Source organism: Natator depressus, chromosome 3 (genome assembly GCF_965152275.1).
Source record: "Natator depressus isolate rNatDep1 chromosome 3, rNatDep2.hap1, whole genome shotgun sequence".
NCBI lineage: Eukaryota > Metazoa > Chordata > Testudines > Cheloniidae > Natator > Natator depressus.
The window spans coordinates 36,151,655-36,171,322 of record NC_134236.1 but is presented as its reverse complement, the minus strand read 5'-3'; the positions used below and the strand labels follow the sequence as shown (position 1 = coordinate 36,171,322).

Here is a 19,668-nt window from a genome sequence, read left to right as displayed (position 1 = left end):
TGTGCTATCATTGTATGTGTGTGTTACTGAAATATGTTGTGAGCTTGGGAACACCCACAACCAGACTTTTGAGGTACAACAATGGAGCAGCCAGACACACTGATGGCCCGTTGAAGGGAATCCACTTTCCCAACAAGCATCTCAAAAGCCTTCTCAGAGAGAGCATGTATACAATGGAGACTGCTTGATCCACGTCATAGCAAAAGATCTTTCCAGCAAGCTGAAAGAAACTATAAAGAGAAGTGACATAATGATTTGACGTCACTCCCCCCACAACTCAACACCTGGAAACAGGTCCGGAGGACAAAGAATTTGAATTGGGGCTAGACGGCAGTTCCAGCCTGTGTGTTGAAGATCTGTGACCTGTTTGTGCCATCTATCAGGGTGAGACACTGCTTGATTGAAATCCTGTTTAGTTTATAGAACTCAAACTGTGAATTTACTTTTATTTCTTAGGTAACCAACTTTGAGCTCTACGCTCACTACTTATAATCACTTAAAATCAGTTTTACATTTTACCTAAAACAGTGTGTTTTGGATGAAGTGCTTGGGAAATCTCACCTCAGTGTAACCCCTTTGTGGTTTAGAGAGCATGGCCCTTTAAATCTTTTTCCTGAGGGGGAAGTGCTGATTGTTCCAGAAGGAGGAATTGCTATTAGTGGAGGGGGAGCAGAGAGAAAGGGGAGAGTGACAGGGTGTGTGTGTCTGAAGCTCCAGACAGAAGGGCTGCAGGAAGCAGGCCTGCAGGGAAAAAAGGAGCCAAGAACCTGCCTGAAGCCTCGGAAGGACAGAGCAGCCGATTGGGGACACCCCAGGACAGGAGAAAGGAGGAGCACTGTGCCAGGGATGAATCACCTGAGAAAGAAAAACCAGAGCTGGACCTAGTATCACTGCTGTCCAGAGCCGCAGGGGCTGTAAGTACTGGGGCTTGTTACTTTGCATTGGTAATAAGGAGGGAGGCTGCTAGCTGGTTAAGTGGGGAGGTGGTCGCTTTGTGTGGCTTTGCAGAGAGCGGCAGAAGAGGGCACCGGAGGGGTTTGTTGGGGAAAGTTCATTAGCACCGAAGATGACCACGAGCACCCAAGAATCATCACTGGGCTGGAACTTTGCCCAGGACTCTTGAACTCTGTGTGCAGACACATTGCTCAGGGTCTGCCCTTTCAGACTGTGCTACCACTGGGCCTGTAGGGCCTGGAGTTGAATGCAACCCTGTTTTACTGTTCCCCCTATATTTCCCCCTGTTGGTTTTCTCCTTTCATCCCTCTGTAAATAAATATTTCCCTTTCCTATATTCATTGTACTTTTCCGGTGGGTGTGTGTTCACTCTGGGGGGTTTGGAACAGGTGCCCCTGGCGAAGGGGTGAAAGTAACTTAAAGGACTTACTGGTACTCCGGAGTCCTGCGCAGGGGGCGTGGCCTCATCTGGAAGAGGCGTGGCCTCGCCCGGAAGAGGCGTGGCCTTTAAATACATGGGCCCTTTAAATCAGCCCCGGAGCCCTGCCACTGCTACCCCGGGGCTCCAGCAGTGGGGCTCGGGGTGCACTTTTAAGGGCCCAGGGCTGCCCACAGCAGCTGGAGCCCAGGGCCCTTTAAAGCGTGGCTGGAGCCCTGCCGCCGCTACCCCAGGCTTCAGCAACGGGGCTCGGACAGCGCTTTAAAGGGCCCGGGGCTCCGGCCGCTGCGGGGAGCCCGGGGCCCTTTAAAGTGCCAGCCTGGGGAAGCTGATCTGGTCCAGCATGGCGTACTGGCTCTTGCCGGTATGCCGTACCGGACCGCACTGGCTTACTTTCACCTCTGCCCTGGGGTGGAAGGGACTTTCCCTGCTGCGTTCCTGTGCACACCTTTTCTTGGTCGGAGCTGCCTGCAGAGCATACTCCATCTTGGCCATGAAAGCACTAAAGTTACATCAATTTAAAAAGGCTAGTGTGTGTCCACTCCACATCAAGGAAGGGGCGGAGTGGTTAATGAACTTACAAAGGTCAGCCTTCTGACCAGTGCAAGATGATACAGTTCTGGGGTGCAAGGCTGGGCAACTGTGGGGAATTGGCTAGAGCCTTTCTATTGTTGGTTCATGAGTAGCTGGGGAAAGAATTCATGTAACTCAGTTGGGTATGTCACTGCCAGTGGATGTCTGTGTAAGTGCAGCACCTGTCAGAGGTTTGTAGCTTGGCAACAGCATCACGGAGTAAAAGGGGTACCCCAGGTTGGTAGGACAGAGGGCTCATCAGTCCCACAGTCCAGGTTGCACCCCTGGAACCCAGTCACAACAGGGAACAAAGAGTAGGAATAAATGGTCAGTTTTAACAATGGAAATTGGTAAATAGTGGTGTCCCCCAGGAGCCTGCACTAGGACCAGTGCTGTTCAACATATTCAAAAATAATCTGGAAAAAGGGTTAATCAGTGAGGTGGCAAAGTTTGCAAGTGCTACAAAATTACTCAAGACAGTTAAATCCAAAGCTGATTGCAAAGAGTTACAAAGGGTGACTGGGCAACAAAATGGCAAGTGAAGTTCAATGTTGATAAACGCAAAGTAATTCACATTGAAAAACATAATTCCAACTATACATGCAAAATGATGCTGTATACATTAGCTGTTACCACTCAAGAAAGAGATCTTGGAGTCATTGTGGATCGTTCTCTGAAAACAGCCACTCAATATGCAGTGGCAGTCAAAAAAGCGAATAGAATGTTCGGAACCATTAGGTAATGGATAGATAGACAATGTCATAATACCATTATATAAATCCATGGTATGCCTACACCTTGAATATTGAGTGCAGTTCTGGTCACCCTATCTCAAAAAAAATATTAGAATCGGACAAGATACAGAGAAGGACAACAAAAATGATTAGGGGTATGGAACAGCTTCCATATGAGGAAAGATTAATAAAACTGGGTCTGTTCAGCTTGGAAAAAAGATGACTAAGGGGGGATATGATACAGGTCTATAAAATCATGAATGTTGTCGAAAAAGTGAATAAGGAAGTGTTATTTATCCCTTTACATAACACAAGAAACAGAGGTCGCCCAATAAAATTAAGAGGCAGCAGGTTTAAAACAAATAAAAGGAAGTACTTCTTCACAGAATGCATAGTCAACCAGTGGAACTCATAGCTAGGGGATGTTGTGAAAGCCAAAACTATAATGGGGTTCAAAATATAACTAAGTACATTCATGGAGGATAGGTCTATCAACGGCTATTAGCTGAGGTGCACAGCGATATAACCCCATGCTGTGGATGTCCATTAGCCTCTGACTGCCAGATGCTGGGACTGAACAGGGGATGATCAGTTGATAATTGGCCTGTTCTGTTCACTCCCTTTGAAGCGTCTGGTACTGACCATTGTCAGAAGGCAGGATACTGGGCTAGAGGAACCATTGGTCTGACCCAGTATGGCCACTAACTTATTAACTGTTCTTATTAACTTTACAAGAAAATAAAGATTTAAGTCAAAGCCTATTTCATTTAGTGGGAGTTTTTCCATTGGATCAGAAGCTAAAAGACCTTAAAATGTATCACTTAAACTTTATGGGGAAAATTAGTCTACATATATGTTTTTGTTTTAGAACATAAGAACAGCCATACTGGGGCAGACCAAAGGTCCATCTAGCCCAGTATCCTGGCTTCCAACAGCGGCCAATGCCAGGTGCCCCAGAAGGAATGAACAAAACAGGCAATCACCAAGTGATCCATCCCCTGCCGCCCACTCCCAGCCTCTGGCAAACAGAGGTTAGGGACACCATCCCTGCCCATCCTGGCTAATAGCCGTTGATGGACCTATCCTCCATCAACTTATCTACTTCTTTATAAAACCGCGTTATAGTTTTGGCCTTTAAATCATCCTTTGGCAAAGAGTTCCACAGGTTGTAGAAATCCAAATAAATAAGATAAATAAATATATCTGAAGGGTGTAAACTGTGCTGGAAGGTTCTTTGAGAGAAGCTGAACTGACCCTTCTGTACGTCTTATGGCTTATCATTAATGAAGCATTTACAGTGCTTTTGTAGCTACCATATTTGGTTGCCCATGCTTCTTGTTCCTGCCTACAATGAAAGGGAAGAGTTATTTGTAGCAGTACAAGAGTTATAACTGGGATAAAACTGAGTAAGGGAAAATTCAGATCAAGTCTTAAGTAAAACTTCCCGACAGTCAAATCTATTAGGCTGTGAAGAAATATCCCAAGAGAAGTGGTGCAGCCCCATCACTTGTGACATTTAAAACTAGACTGGACAATGCACTAATAACCGTACTGCAGGGAGCAATTCTGCATTGTTGGAGGATGGACTAGATGACCTAGGAGATCTTTTACGCCTCTACTTTCTGTTATTCTGTGAAGTAGAAAAACTGCAGTACATACCATAGTGCTATTAAAGGTTGAGCAACAGATGAAGAGAACTACAGCACTAGTGAAAAAGGAAATAGATGGTTGGATCTTTGGAAAAAGATAACTGCAGGTTGGTCCCAATCTTCAGCTAGTGTAAAATGATTTACAGCAGCCCAGATTGGGGCCATTTTTTTGAATGACTTGACCTACAAATTGAACACGAGCTCCGAGAGTCATATTGAGTTCTTTCCATCTTGGTGGTTTGTGGCCTGTGACATACCTGGGAGGCCAGACTAGATGTTCTGGTGGTCCCTTCTGGCCTTTAACTCTTTGATATGATTCTCTAGGATAATATCACCTGTGATAAAGATTCTGCAGGCCAAACAAGGTCTTCAGTGCTATTTGTGCAACTTAAAAAAAAGACTATTTTCCCCATGATTAACAGCAGAGGTCAGATTCTGTCCTCATCATGTGCAGCCTGCTGAAGTCAATGTTGTCAAACCAGATGTAAGTCTAGGCAGGATTTGGCCTATATGTTGCCTGCCATACATTGCTATATGTCATAACTGTTCATCAGCAGAATTCCCACTGACCTGCCAATCAGATTGATACTGAAGCATTTCACTGTGTCTGACAAACAAAGCAAAACAACAAAGCTGTATGTGAAGAGCTGCTCATATTCCTGTATATGTTAGTCAACTCTTTATCAAAGGATTTGAAGAAGTGAGAGCATGAGTTTAATTCAGTGTTCAGAATTGTTAACTAGCACCTCTGAAATGGTAACTAAAGTTCCTTTAAATAAAATTATTTGCAATTATCTGAAATCTTCGTGTTCTGTGTGTGTGTGCACACGTAACACCTACAGACCCCGGTCGTCGGCGGGCAGGATCGAACCAGGACCTCTGGAGCTTAGTGCATGAGCCTCCAGCGCATGAGCTAAAAGCCAACTGCCTGTTAGCTAAGGCTGTAGAGCAGACTCATTTGTCTCTCTCTTTAAGTGTCTTGGTGCCACTAGCTGGGACAGAACACCCCACCCAAAAGGTGTTTAGGTTACACACACACACACGCTGAAAGCACATTTTGAAAAGAAATGACTTTTTTTTTTAAACAGAGGTTAATGCCCTAACTTGTTGTTCAACTTAAATTGAAATGATAAAGACCTGAGAAGGTTTGCTGTAAATAAGTCAGCATCTTAAACTCCCCAACCTTAGGGTGTTGCACAGAGACCCCAGACTGGAATACTCATTTTACTCAGGAAGACGTTTTATCCCAGCTCACTGTTTAGGTACCTTACTGAATCTGTGAGGAGAGACTGATTTGGTCATATTTATAAAAGCACCTGTTCAGTGTTCTAGGCACAGAATAATAATTCTACATAGATCTGCAATTCAGCAGGCAAATATGACTCTGAAAGGGCCTCCCATCCCCATCTAAGTAAATGTCTCCTTCCCCTTCCAATGCTATTCAACATCCTTCCCCCAAGTCCTAGGAAAAGTGTCAGGAAGCATATGAGCATCCCTTGATCAGTGCTCAGTTGGAACAAAGGAAAATTGAATTCCAGAGTTGGGAGCCTTTGCTGGAGAATAACTGCCACAATCCCCATCTCATTTAAAATCAGGGATTGTAACCTCAAGTACCTCCACTGGCAGCAACACTGGAACATTTCACAGGAGAGCAGCAGGCTTTCAAATAGTCAGGGACCAAACCATTTAGGCCTTTACATAGTGGGTCAACACCAGCCTCTTAAGCTCCATCCAGAAATCAATTTGCTGGTAGGACAGATTATGGTGCTGTCTATGTGACATTCCAGACAGCTTATGCTCAAATAAATTGGTTAGTCTCTAAGGTGCCACAAGTACTCCTTTTCTTTTTGCGAATACAGACTAACACGGCTGTTACTCTGAAATCTGATTCCAGACAGCCTCATTTAGCAGTAGCTGCAATTTCCAAATGTTCTTAAGGTCAGCCCCTTGTATGGCATATTACAGTAATCCAGTGATGAGCTGCCAAAATCTTAACGGGTTCCCTCCTCACCCCACGAGGGGGTCATGGCCCACCCCCACCCCCCGGGGACTCCTGCCCCATCCACCCCCTCCCCTGTCCCTTGACTGCCCCCAGAACTGGGCAGGAGGGTCTCATGGGCCACCGTAGTGGGTGTCCACCCACCCCTAAGAGCCAGAGGGACCTGCCGGGGTGAGGTGGGGAGTCCTGGTGGTGCTTACCTGGGGCAGCTCCCAGGAAGCATCTGGCAGGTCCCTCTGGGTCTTAGGGGCGGGGGAGCGTAGCTAGGGGGGGAGCGGCCGCTCCCCCCACTGATCACATCAAAAGTGGCGCCTTAGGCGCCGACTACGTGGGTGCTCCAGGGCCAGAGCACCCACGGGGGAAATTTGGTGGGTGCAGAGCACCCACCGGCAGCTCCCCGCCCTGCACCTGGCCCCAGCTCAGGTCCGCTCTGCTCTGCTCTGCCTCAGCCCCTGAACATGCCGCCCTGCCCTGCTTCTCCGCTCCCTCCCCCGGCATCCCGCGAATCAGCTGTTCGCGCGGGAAGCCGGGGGGGGCTGAGAAGCAGGCGGCAGCTTCGCGCTCAGGCCCAGGGTGGCAGAGGTGAGCTGGGGTGGAGAGCGGTTCCCCTGCGCCCCGCCCGGGTTACCTGCTGCGGCGCGGGTGGCCCTCCTCACGCCCCGCCCGCCCCAGCTCCCCTCTGCTCCGCCTCCACCTCCCTGGGCCTGAGCGCGAAGCCACCGCTTGCTTCTCAGCCTCCTGGCTTCCTGCTCGAACAGTTGATTTGTGGGAAGCCGGGGCGGGGGGGGGGGGGTGGAGAGGGGGCGGAGAAGCAGAGCATGGCAGTGCGTTCAGGGGAGGAGACGGAGGCGGAGCGGAGGTGAGCTGGGGCCGGGCGCGGGGCAGGGAGCTGCCGGTGAGTGCTCTGCACCCATCAAATTTTCCCCGTGGGTGCTCCAGCCCCGGAGCACCCACGGAGTCGGTGCCTAAGGCGCCACTTTTGGCCGGTTGTTAAATTTAGAAGCCCTTTTAGAACTGGTTGTCCCGAGGGACAAGCGAACCGGTGCGAACCGGCTCCAGCTCACCACTGTAGTAATCCATCCTTGAGGTAACACAGGCATGTGGCAAAGTCCATCTCCTAAAGAAAAGGACACAGTCTTATTGCTAGTCAGAAAATGATAACAAGCAGATCAGGCAGCTGATGTTACCTGGACATCCAGAGAAGTTGGGGATCCAACCAGACTCCCAAATTGTAATCTTGAATGACTGGGGGACATTCCCCCTCAATTCAGAGGGCTAATGTAATCTTTACCATTTCCTTCCATTGCTTCCTCAGCCTATAAGCATTATCCCAGTTCTGACTGGACTTAGTCTCTGCCAGCTCGCTCTCACTGAAGGCACAATCCTTGTTAGACAGTGGGTAAGTTTTTCAACTGCACAAGCCAGATCAGATAGAGTTACAAAGTTTGGTTTCTTTAACATACTGAAAACACTATATCCTGATCCTCCTCCTAATTGCCTACCCCATACATTGAGCAGGAGCAGTGACAGAATGGCCTGACACAGAACTCACATGAAAGATATAAGAGCAATTGTCTGATGCTGTCTTCTGGAACCTCTGGGAAAGAATGGAGCACAGCCCCTCCCAAGCAACACTATCTAATCCTACGGGAGTCCACAGGCATGTCAACAACACCTCCCAGTCAACCAAACTGAAAGCAGCTGAAAGGGATCTAAAAGAAACAGAATGGAAATTTATCTTCATCCATTCCTAAGAGTGGGTCATCTGTCAATACACCAGTGCATTTTCAATGCTGTATCCAGTCCTAAAATCAAATTGAGTAAGGCCAAGGAGAGCTGAAGACTCCAGACATTTACTTGCCATCGCTTTCTTAGTAATCTTCCTTAAAAATAGAAGATTGAGATTTGGCAATAATTGGAGACGTTATCTACATCAAGAAGTGGTTTCTTCGTTCCAACCACTGTCATTTCAAAAGAAGTCACCATTATCTCCTTGTCAAGGAAGGCATTGCCAATCAACTCCAAAAGTAGCTTCAGCACTTCCCAACAGGCATTCACTAGCAGGAGGGATACGGATGTAACTCAGAGGTCACTCATGCCCCTTAGTAATCTCCCAGAACCTCTACACCCTTTTGGAAGTGTCACAGTCTGAAACTAAGGCAGAAAAGATTTGACATTTATTTCTTCCAGATATGGCCTTGTTACCACAGATTCTGGCAGCTAGATTCAAGGCTCAGCTACCTTTTCCACACAGTAGCTCAAATGCCTCACAGTGGGGTAAAACCTCAACTCTGTCGCTGTGTATAAACAACCCATGTTTATCAGGTTGCTCACCACAACAGCATGGAACAGTTCAGCTGATCAGATCTTTTCAAAAGCTAAGGTGGTGGTGACGAAACTCTTGGTCAGTCAAATTCAGGGTAAGATTTCCATCACTGGTGAGTTCTCCTGTCATCCTCCTTCTTGCTTCATCAGCCACAAGACAGTACAATGCCAGGGATACCATTCAGGGCAAAGACTGGAACTTTAGGGACATCTGTATTAATGATTATGGACAGCCAATGATTATAAAGTTCCACCAAGTTCTTCCTTAGAGTCCTCTGAATTCCTGTGCATAGACTCTTGACCATTTGAAAAACAGGCCACTACATTTTTGAGTGCAAGTATATCATGAAAACTGGCAATAAAATAAATAAGAATAACAACAATACTACCTACCAGTAAGACAAACCTTACCAAAAGAATTTGGGGAGGGAGATATAGATAGTCAGCTTTCTCCCCCACCCCCCAAAAGAATGGTAATAAATTACCTCATAATTTCTCATTACTTGGCAGTACGTATATCTTTAAAAACATGTTTCCTGATGATTTGTGTACAAATTTATACCATTGATGGTATAGTTAAACTTGAGAACTACAAAACCTGAACTTGAATTCATTAAATTCTACTAACACATTTGACAGGATGCTAAAATCTGGTTGTAATGCATCTTGTTATGAATTCACACGTTCCTCTCAGAAAACCCTCACATTAACCTACCCTATTAATTGTGAAGGGTACGTACTTTTCTCTTTTTTAAAACATGTGCATGCATGTTATTTTTCATGTGGCAGTTAGATGGTAGAAAACCATTCCAAATCCTAAAATATGTAATGAATAAGCAAATTTGAATGAGGAGAATCTAATGATCCTGAATATTAAGGGAAATGTTTTCAGCACAGTGCATGGGAAGTTACATGTGTAAACTATATAATTGTTAATGAGAACTGAGTGGTAAAAGATCAAAGACTTCAATGCTGCATATTTTGCACAACTACATGAACTATTCACCTGATAGTTGAATCAGAGGGTTTCCTGTTTGGGGTCAGCTATGTTTGAAAGAGCTTTTGATCTTAAATCTGCATAGGTCCAAAGGCTCATGTATATATTACATCATCAAATTAGGCCTGAAAGGCTCACTGGGGAGTGGTGGGGGGGTGGAGAAAGGGAGGATCTGCCACTATAGTCTCAGTTGATAAGATCCAAAAGCAAAATGAACAGCCGTTTAAAATAAAACCTATACCGTTTCCAGTATGCACTTGACACATTGAAAACAGCACGCACAAGCTCATCCACTAACTCCCATGCAAAGAAGAAACTTCACAAACTATCAGGCTTCCCCCTTTCATCTTAAATCCAATTGTAAAGCTACTACAACTTTACCTCGTGGTGGTAAGAGCCTGGACTTCCTGGTGCTAATGCAAAAGATATTAGCACTTGGTAGAGGAAATGACAAACCTACTAACTCCAACAGGCTACGAAAAAGAAAAAAGGTTCCTTTGCTAACATTTTCTTGAGACATAATATGTAAGTGTTTGTTTCTGGTGATTTTATTCAGACAGTAAGACTTGTTGGGTTTTCCCTTTGAATATTAATATCCCTGTCTGCTGTTGCTTCTCCTTGATGTGTGTTAAGGGGGATTGATTATAAACACTGATTAATTTTATCTAATATTTAGGTCAGAGTCTCAGCTGATATAAAATGCCACAGCACCATTCACTTAAGTGGAGCTACCTTGATCTGTACCAGCTGAGGATCTGACTTTTTAAGGATCAGCTTTGAAAATCCTATCTCAAAAGTCCTTGGTTTTGGTTAATAAAAGCTACAAAGTGCACTCTGACTTGTAATGATAGGATCAGGTTCAGGGGTCACAAGTTTATTTGCTCATGAATTGGGAAGGAAGGAGATTTAAATCTTCATTGTTACTTAAATGTGGCTTAATTAACTTTAGTGCTTCAGTAAAAAACAAACAAACAAAGAAACAAACAAAAATCCCACAAACAAACACACATGGATAACGTCACCCAATATCCTGCAGGGCTTTGAAGCTTTGCAATGATTTCTAAAGTGATGTTGCTTCTTTCTTCCTTTGCTTTCATCTCACATCACATATCTCAAGCAAACACCACAGGAAAAGACAAGCAGCATGATATTTGAAAGTGTATGTGTGGCTTGAGATTACAGTATATTGAAGGCAACTGACAGACACCAGAACACTTTTACTTGTCATATATCATATTAATATTGGTCTGGTCATTGGAATAACCAGTTGTCTTTATTCCTTTCTTTACAAGTGGGCCTCCCATTCCTGGCTATTACCTGCTATATAATGCCAGAATCTGCCTTCAATTGCACTTCCTTTCAGAATGAACCAAACAGGGAATTGTAAATACATACCTGAGAGCACAGTTTGGCATGTCAGTAGCTGAAAAGAGCAATGCATATTGATTTGCCTTTCACTGCTGAGCTTCTTTAAAGTTTTTTTTGCAGTTGGGCACAAAGTTGTTCCCTGATCCTGCAATCTGATCTTTTTGAACGGACTCTTACGCTGGAGGGGATTCACCGTGAAGTCAATGTGGCTACACATGGGTGCAGCAGTCCATTCAAGTGGGTCAGATTACAGGCTGGAAGCTATAACATGTATTTCTGTGATAGGGACTATTCACCAGTGGACTTTGTTTTTAGACTGCCATCAATTTCGCTCTCAGGGCCTGGTACAAAGCCAATTGAAATCAATGGAAAGATTCCCCCTGACTTCACAGGGCTTTGGATCTAGCCCTTAAGGTGAAGAGCATTTGAGCTGTAATTGAGGGCAGAATGGCTCCTTATTATTTAAAACTATTAAGTTCTTTGTCCTTGGCCAATATGTGAAAGGAGAACAAACCTATACAATATTTGAAAAAATAAAAGAACTTCCTTTTCAACTTTGGCAGCATTCCAAAGCTCAGAAATAATAATGCTGGTTGGCAGGGTTAAAACTGCATTGTGAAAAACAGGTATCCAAGGGAAAATACCCTAGAAAATGAAAAGCTTATTTTACTATGCTGATTTGTAGCTGTCTGTGGTTGTGGCTCCATCAATAGAACTTTTATAAACAACGATCAGGCAGCTCATTAAATGAAAATCTTTGCCAACAGCAAAGATGAATTCTGGTTTTCAAAGGGAACAGGCTAAACCAGCTTGAATTATATATTTTAACCTTTCACTTTCCAATATAGTATAACTAACCCCATTGAACACTTATAAAAGGACTTTCTATTAAGACTGAACAAAACTTTTATTTACCACATACAAAACAGATATACTTGATTTGATAATCATCCTGACCCATTGCTTGGGATCTTTCAAACTAGACTGAAGTACAAACTGGTAAACATAATATAGAGAACAATCCTATACTGGCCTGAAGATGTGCTAGAAGACCTAATAGATCTTTTCCATTTGTAACTTCTGTGGTTCTAGAATGGTTGGGTTATTATCCATAAAGAGTCGTAGGTATGCATGCTGCTTTCGAACTGTCCTTCTGAAGTGAATTAGCATCCTCTTAGTCATTATGTTTAATATTCTGTGCGTTCAGATTGTCCTTCTCTCTACTACATCACTTACATTTGAGTGCTGATTCTGTGAGACAAGGTGGGTGCGGTAATATCTTTATTGGACCTGGAAGAGTTCTGTGTTGCTTGAAAGCTTGTTTCTCTCACCAACAGAAGTTGGTCTAATAAAAGGTATCACCTCACGCACCTTGTCCCTCTAATCTCCTGAGACTGACGCAGCTACAACATTGCTGATTCTGCATCACTTAAAGCTTGATCCAGTTTTTCCTGAAGTCAGTAGCAAAGCTCCCATTGGCTTCAATGGAACAGGATCAAGCCTCAAAACTTCTCATGAAGAGCTATCACCGGTGTGCCATGCAACTAGTTTTGGGCAAGTTGATAATCTAGCCCTCTAAAAAAAATGAAGCGTACATTTAGAAGTTAGTTTCCTGCAGAGTACCAATTAGTGCCATGTGCGGATGTGGTACATTTTTCATATGTGGACAGACACCATCCAGTGAGAACTGGACTGGGAACATCTTACTTTACTTAAGCCCCCAACCAGCCATCATATAAAACACCTTTTTGTCACTGACACTCCGGTTTAGGTTTAAACAAGCAATCTTAGAGGTGAAAAGCTCCACATACGATTGACAGTCCCCTGAAACATTCAGGATCTTTGTGCAGGATCATTTAAATTAAAAAAATACAGTACGTTAATATTTTATATTTTTGACCGGAACAGGTCAAATACAAGAAAGGCAGCTGTGTATGAGGCATGTGAACTTCAACTCAGTGTACAATTACAACAAGCAACGTTCTTACACACAGCCCAGCTGTACTCTGGGGACCTTCTTGTCTTGTTCACTGGGGCAGAGATTACTATAGCATCACCTTGAATATTATAAACTGCGTTAGAGCCCTACTGATTTCTTGATGTAATAGTGAGAAAATATAAAAGCACATTGGATTGCTGTGACCCCTTCCATCCAAGCAAAACAAACCAGTTAAGCATTACAATTCCCTTCAGAGGTAGGTAAAATATCCCCATTTTAGAGATTAGTGACATGCCAAGCTCATGCAGCATGTCAATGGAAGAGCCAGGACATATTTTCCTTATAAGTAATATTTATATTACCATACTGTCTAGAAGCCCCAGTCAAGTATGGAGTTTCACTCTGCTAGGTAATGTACAAAAACACGGTGAGAGGACAGTCCCTTACTTAAAGGATTGGGAGGGGAAAAAGAGGCAAAGAGAGATTAAAAGTGACTTTCCCAGCATCACACAACAGGTGAGTTACAGAAACAGGGGTAAAGCCCAGGTCTTCTGAATCCCAGTTGAGGGCCCAGACTTTCTCTGGCTATCAATCAATCATTCACTTGCTTTAAACACTAGACCAAATTCCTTATAAATATCTCCACACTCTGACCCTATACTCTCTCTATAGGGGTATGGAATATCGGTCCTCATGGTTTTCACCTGCTTTTTCCATTCCAGCCAATGTTGTTTAAAATATTATATACGCATTCCCCCTCCTGTTACACATGCAATGTGCCGTCATCATGTATGAGATACTCATGCTCACTTTCCTCTGCAGCTGGCATCAGTGCTGCTCCCAGAGTTAGACGCTGGGAACGTACAAGAGCAAAGTAAACCTCACTCTTTTCACTCTGGCTGAAGCTATCACCTTTACTGGGGTGGCCCAAAGGACAGAAGTGCCTTGAAATTGCCCCCAATTCTGATACTCCTGAATGCTGATGTATGGAACCACCTTCCAAGCCCCCAAGCTAACCCTTGCCCTTAAAGGGATTTTTATATGCTTTTGGTTCTCTCTCTTTCATTTCTGATATACTGTATTTAATGATAAGATAGAAGGCTGCCTTTCAGGAACAGTCAGCATGTTATTTTCTGCATCTGAAAAGCAGGTGCTCTCCAGCCAATGTGAATATTTGGAGCAAATCCCTGTTTTGAAATGCAAATGATTTTGCAGCATCTGCATAGTTTGAGATAAAGCAGTTAACAATGAATTAATCCTTGTTTTATGCAGTTCATTACCAGGAGACTATGACCAGGCCAGCAACATCTTTGGAACATAATGGGATCTTACCAAACAGGTAGAGAGTCTTTATTCAAACCAAGTACTTACATTTACAGTCACTCTGCTTTTGAGGACAGAATGTCACAGCAATACTGTACGGTTTAGTTTATTTTTTGTTGTTGTGTGTAACTAACCATCTTAGTAAGCTTTTGTTACAAAGGGGAAAAATCATATCTGATGTAAAGGGGTACAGCTCTGTTGAAGCTTTACACCAGGTCTGAATTTGGTCCAAAGAGTAATATAATGACTGACATTTGGATAGGTCTGTTTTCTATTGGATTTGCTTTTAATTAACTAAACTGTGTATTCTATGAATGGTTGAAATTTTTCTGTCCCAGCTGTCTTTTCAATGAAAAACTGGGGTTTTGACTAAATTAATATTTTTTTAAAAGTTTCTGGTTTTTGTGAAACTTTTTTTTTGACAAAAAAATATAGTTCAAAACCAAATGTTTTTTGTTTTTCAGATGAAAACCAAAACATTTTGATTCAGATATGCTGCTGCAGTGACTTATGGGAATTGTAGTTTGGTTGTCTTATGTCCCCATTCTCCTCTATGGGCCAAGTTTCCCAGCTGAACTTCATCCCCAATGATGCACTACAGGCATAGGACTCCCCTGATGCATCACCTCCCCTCACTAACAGGGGAAACTGGTGCATAGTAGGGCATGTAGTCTGACCTGGGAGCTTAGCATAAAGAGCATTTAACAATTTCCTTTTGTGATATCAGAACTAGTTTGTCCCTCTCAGACACATGAAGCTAAATTTTGCTGACAATAAAAAGTGTGTGTGTCTTTGGAATAGCAACTCTGATGAGTGCTGAAACAATGTAGTCATGATACACTGAATGTGATATTTTTAAGAGCACGGAACATTGTCCCAATTCTGATCCCACTGAGCTCAGTGGCAAAACTTGCATTGACTTCAATAAGAACAGAGTTAGGCGAACCCTGAGAGATTTAGGGCTGGATTTTCTAGTCTGAAACAGCCAGAAATTACAGATGGAGAATTCCCCTTTTGAAGAAGAACTCTCCACCAGTGGAAAACTCTGCCACCTCCTCTGCCAGCCATGCCTCCATCCCCCAATCCCTGGTATAAGGAGAGGGAATATCAGGGGCATTCCTGGGATGGGTGGGAGAGAGGGTTATGGCACTTATGCTACTAAACCCTTTGCTGTTCTAACTTCTGCTGGGGGAGGCAGCTGATGATTGGCTTCAACTGGCTGCTTGCAATCACATTCTCCATTATGTACCTAAGCACAGTGCAATGGAGAATTAGGGCTACTGGGTCCCTGGAGTAAATATCAAACACACAAGGCCTCACCCCCGCAAATGTTTATGCTTAACTTTACACGCGACTAGTTTAACTGAAGTCAATAGGACCACTCACATCATAAGATTAAACACATACGTAAGTGTTTGCAGGATGAGGGCCAAAGTTTAAAAATACTAGAAATGTAATTATTCTTCCATCCATACACATCACAGGCTAGTTAATGGAAAAAACAGTCTACAGAAATATTTTTGCAGATGTGCCATATCTTTCAGGTTAAGAGAAAGTTCTCTGTATACAGCATGCAGAAAGTAAAGCATTTTTGTTATTTTCTACTGAACATGCTGTTATACCATTCTAATAGTTTCAGCTTTATCACATTACATTTATAATGCTATTTCAATGAAGATTGTCATTATTTTGAAACAGAATTATCTCAACCAACCACGCTACAGTGATGCGGTGGTTACTCATTAATAACTCAGTTCCCCCCCCACACTGATGCAATTGTTTGATCCCTACCTGTTGATGTCTGATTTTCATAATCACTAGAGCTGCTAAATTGGGGGGAGGGGTATATTTTTTTCAATTTTTTGACCAGCTCTATCCATCAAGGGACACAGTGTATAAAAAGGGTGCTCATGAAATGCATTATTCAGTGAATAGCATATGATCAGATATAACAATAACTCAATTTATTGTTCTTATTAATTTATTGTTATTACTTTAGTACCTAGGACCCCCAGTCATGGACCAGGAGCCCATTATGCTAGGCACCGTACAAACACAGAACAAAAAAAAGCCGTCCCTGCCCAAAAGAGATTATAGTCATACATTGGACTAATATTTAACCCTCAACGTTTATATGATATAAACATCTTGGCCTATATTTTTAAAAGTGACTAGAGGTTCTGCTTGCTTCCATTTTTAGGTGTCCAACTGGAGACACTATAAAGGGCCCTGCTTTACAAAAAGGGCCTAGTACAAATCTCTGTAAATCAGGCTACTTTCAGGGATTTCAAGTTGAGGAACCAAAATCATTAGTCATTTTTGAAAATGTGGATCTTCAGTCTTTGACCTTGGATTTTGTTCAGCCCAGGAAATTGTTACCTCAAAGAGGACACAGCCTCCTGTTAAAGACCAGGGTGTAAAATGAATGAAGCAGCAAGTCACACCTTGCTTTGGATAAGTTAACAATTGTGTTTTCATATTTTTATTATATAACTTACTTCGAGGTAATATAAGTTATAATTGAGGGATTGATTTCACTGGTGCCTCAAGCCACCATAAGATTCAAAAGCCAAGTGCAGCACACAGAGAAGAGGGAGCCCTGTCTCTGTGTGCTGACTCTCTCATCTTCTTTGAAAGTACTCCACTGCTGAGCTGAAGGGATTGTGGGGTCCAGAAAGTCATCTGTTCATAATAAATATTGGATTTCAGATCTCCTTTTCAGCAAACCAGTCAGTGTTCAATAAGAACTGAGCTAAGACCAACTTTCAACCATGGCCTCTTGGACTGGCAGACCAATTACTCTTAGTTTAAATTGCAAAGCAGCCTCCTATTCTAACAGTGCTCCATTCCATGAGAGTCATAGAGAGAAAAAGAGAGTTTGCACATTCTCTTTGTTCAGAATAACCTTTATAAATATGAAACAAAGGGATTTACTTTAAAAAAAATTCCCATTCGTGAATCACTTTTCAACTTATTATCATGCTGCCTGCCATTACTGAGACCCAACATTCATTCCTTCAAGGTCTTGAAGACGTTGTTGTTGTGTCTCCCACAAGGAAATAATCTCTTATTTAAAAATAAATAAAAATTAACTGAACTTTTATAGGTGCTATGCCAAAGTCCTCCTCTAGCTTTCAAGAACTCCAAAACCAATCTTCTTTTTAAAAAAAAATATATTTTAATGTATTTTCAGCATTTATGGTAGTGGGAAAAATAATTATAAGAATGGAGGAGAAAGGGGTGTTTTTATTAAAGCTTTGTCAATGCCATAAAGATGTGGGTGCCCATTGGTATTTTTCAAAATTATTGTTATCCACTTAAGGGGCTGAGACAATTTGGAGGGGGAGAAAAGAATGATAATGATTCACTTGGGGTGAGATTCCATGCTATGCTCCTAGGAGGTGCAGCATAGAACTTGTGGAGCCACCTTTGTGACCTTCTAACTCTGTGCTGCTCCAGAAGCTGTAAAGACCTCTTGTGTAACAGCCCCAGGGGGTGTGAGGGGACTATTTATGTTATAGCAGCCTCCCAAATGGCCCCATGAGCCTGGAATCTCAGCAATGATGCTGCAGGCTGAGACCCTGCCTCTGGCAGGTCTCCTACATCTGGACTTATGAGGAGGGATCTTTGGAGGCAGCCTTATGGGTGTCTTCTGCAGTGCCTATACGAAGGGCTTCCTATTGTTAGGCTTTTGGGGCCCCTTTATGCTGCTGTGGCCCTTACATGGCATTAAGGGGCAGAGTGGGGGTAAAGATCTCACCCTTTAGTTTATTAGTGAAGGTAGAGATTTGTCCCATATCTACCATCCTTAAAGGTTTCTGATGCATCGGTGAAGAATGCAACTTTCTAATTTGATGCCAGAAAGAATGAAGTAGTCCTAGACCTAAGTGACTAATTTACAAAAAAATATAAATAAAATATAATAAATAAGGCATATATTCTCTTATTTTTCACACAAAATCTACAAGATCCTCACAAATTCCTCAGATTTACTTATTGTGCAAAATTATTAATATTGTGTGATTTAAGGGTTTTTTACTTTATGCATTCATCTTCAAATATTCTGTATACTCAATAGTCAGCATTCTCTATTCGAGTTCCACTAGACCTCGATCCTGCAAAGATTTACACCCATGCTCAATTTTATGCATTGAGTATAGTCCCATTGAGGTTAATGGGAATACTCAATGTGTAAAGTTAAGCACACTGGCTGTAAGGATCAAGGCCATAGTTAGTTGTGACTTGTCAGATGAGTCCCACATGGCACTATATCTGTTGTTTAGCCTGGAATCTGATCCAAAGCCCACTGAAATCAATGGAAAGATTCTCACTGACTTGAATGGGCATTGGATCTAGGCCTTAATGAGTTCCCAAGTGCTTCTCATTAAAGCTCAGCTGCATGAACACTGATGGAAAATGAACCCCCAAAAAGAGCATGAACATGGCTGAAGTAAAATTATGGGTGAATTGGAAGGAATGCTTGCAGATATTCCTTATGTGGTCTATTCACCTCCAAGTGGCACAGTGGTTAAAAAACAATTCAGAACATAAGAGAGATTGAATAGACAGTTGGACCAAGGATCAGAGCAGGGGCAAACCTGAACCTGAGAGCAGTGGAGGAGTTCATAGGTTCTAGGCCAGGATCACTACCAAAGGTCAGAGTCTGAGTCAGGTTTCAGGGTCCAGGTCAGGAAGCAAAGTCCAAGCCAAACTATGATCAAAGCCAGGAACTCAGAAGCAAGGAGCAGAAATGATCGTGGCAGCTACAGAAGGTCCATACTGTTGCCCAGATATTTCTTGGAATCTCCCTTGGGTTTATATAAGGTAGGGAGCCAATCAGAAGCCATTAGGCTGCTGTCTGTCATACCGCTTGAGACAGGACTTCCCATGGTCTGTGCCCACAGCAGGTCAAGGGGCCATGGAGTACAAGCTGGTTACAGCTGCTTCTGGGTGGCAGCTCTGTAGACCTATGTTCTAGACCCATGGGGGTCTTATATTACCTCCTACCTCCATGAGCGCCTGCACCAGCCTAGGTTTGTTTGGATGGGCCACATGGAAGGCTGCCACAGGGGCATGGACTTGGGACGTGGGCTCCCAGGATTGCTCTTCTGGGCTGTAGCCCTCCCAGTCTATGAGGTACCAGAGGGAGCCACGTCTGATTTTTGAGTCCAGTGTTCCATGAACCTCATACTCATTATGTCCTAGGATCCTCACCAGAGTGGGCACTGGTTGAGCCCAATGAGCAAGAAGGTTGTCGATGTAGGGTTTTAGCAAGGATACATGAAACACTGCGTGTATTTTGAGGTATCATGGTAACTGAAGCTTCATGGTCACTCAGTTGATTATCTGGCTGATGGAATATGGCCCA

At 43.2% G+C, this 19,668-nt stretch overlaps 1 long non-coding RNA gene across 3 annotated transcripts in view; it reads left to right on the top strand.

Annotated features, from left to right (window-relative positions):
• The first annotated feature begins 644 nt into the window (after positions 1–644).
• LOC141983816 (uncharacterized) overlaps positions 645–19,668 on the top strand; it is a 54,286-nt gene continuing 35,262 nt past the window's right edge. For 2 of the 3 annotated variants that reach the window (XR_012638526.1, XR_012638524.1), the window contains exons 1-2: positions 645–914; positions 14,250–14,316. This is a non-coding gene — a long non-coding RNA (uncharacterized LOC141983816). The remainder of the gene's footprint in view (positions 915–14,249; positions 14,317–19,668) is intronic. The other variant, XR_012638525.1, reaches the window with a different exon arrangement.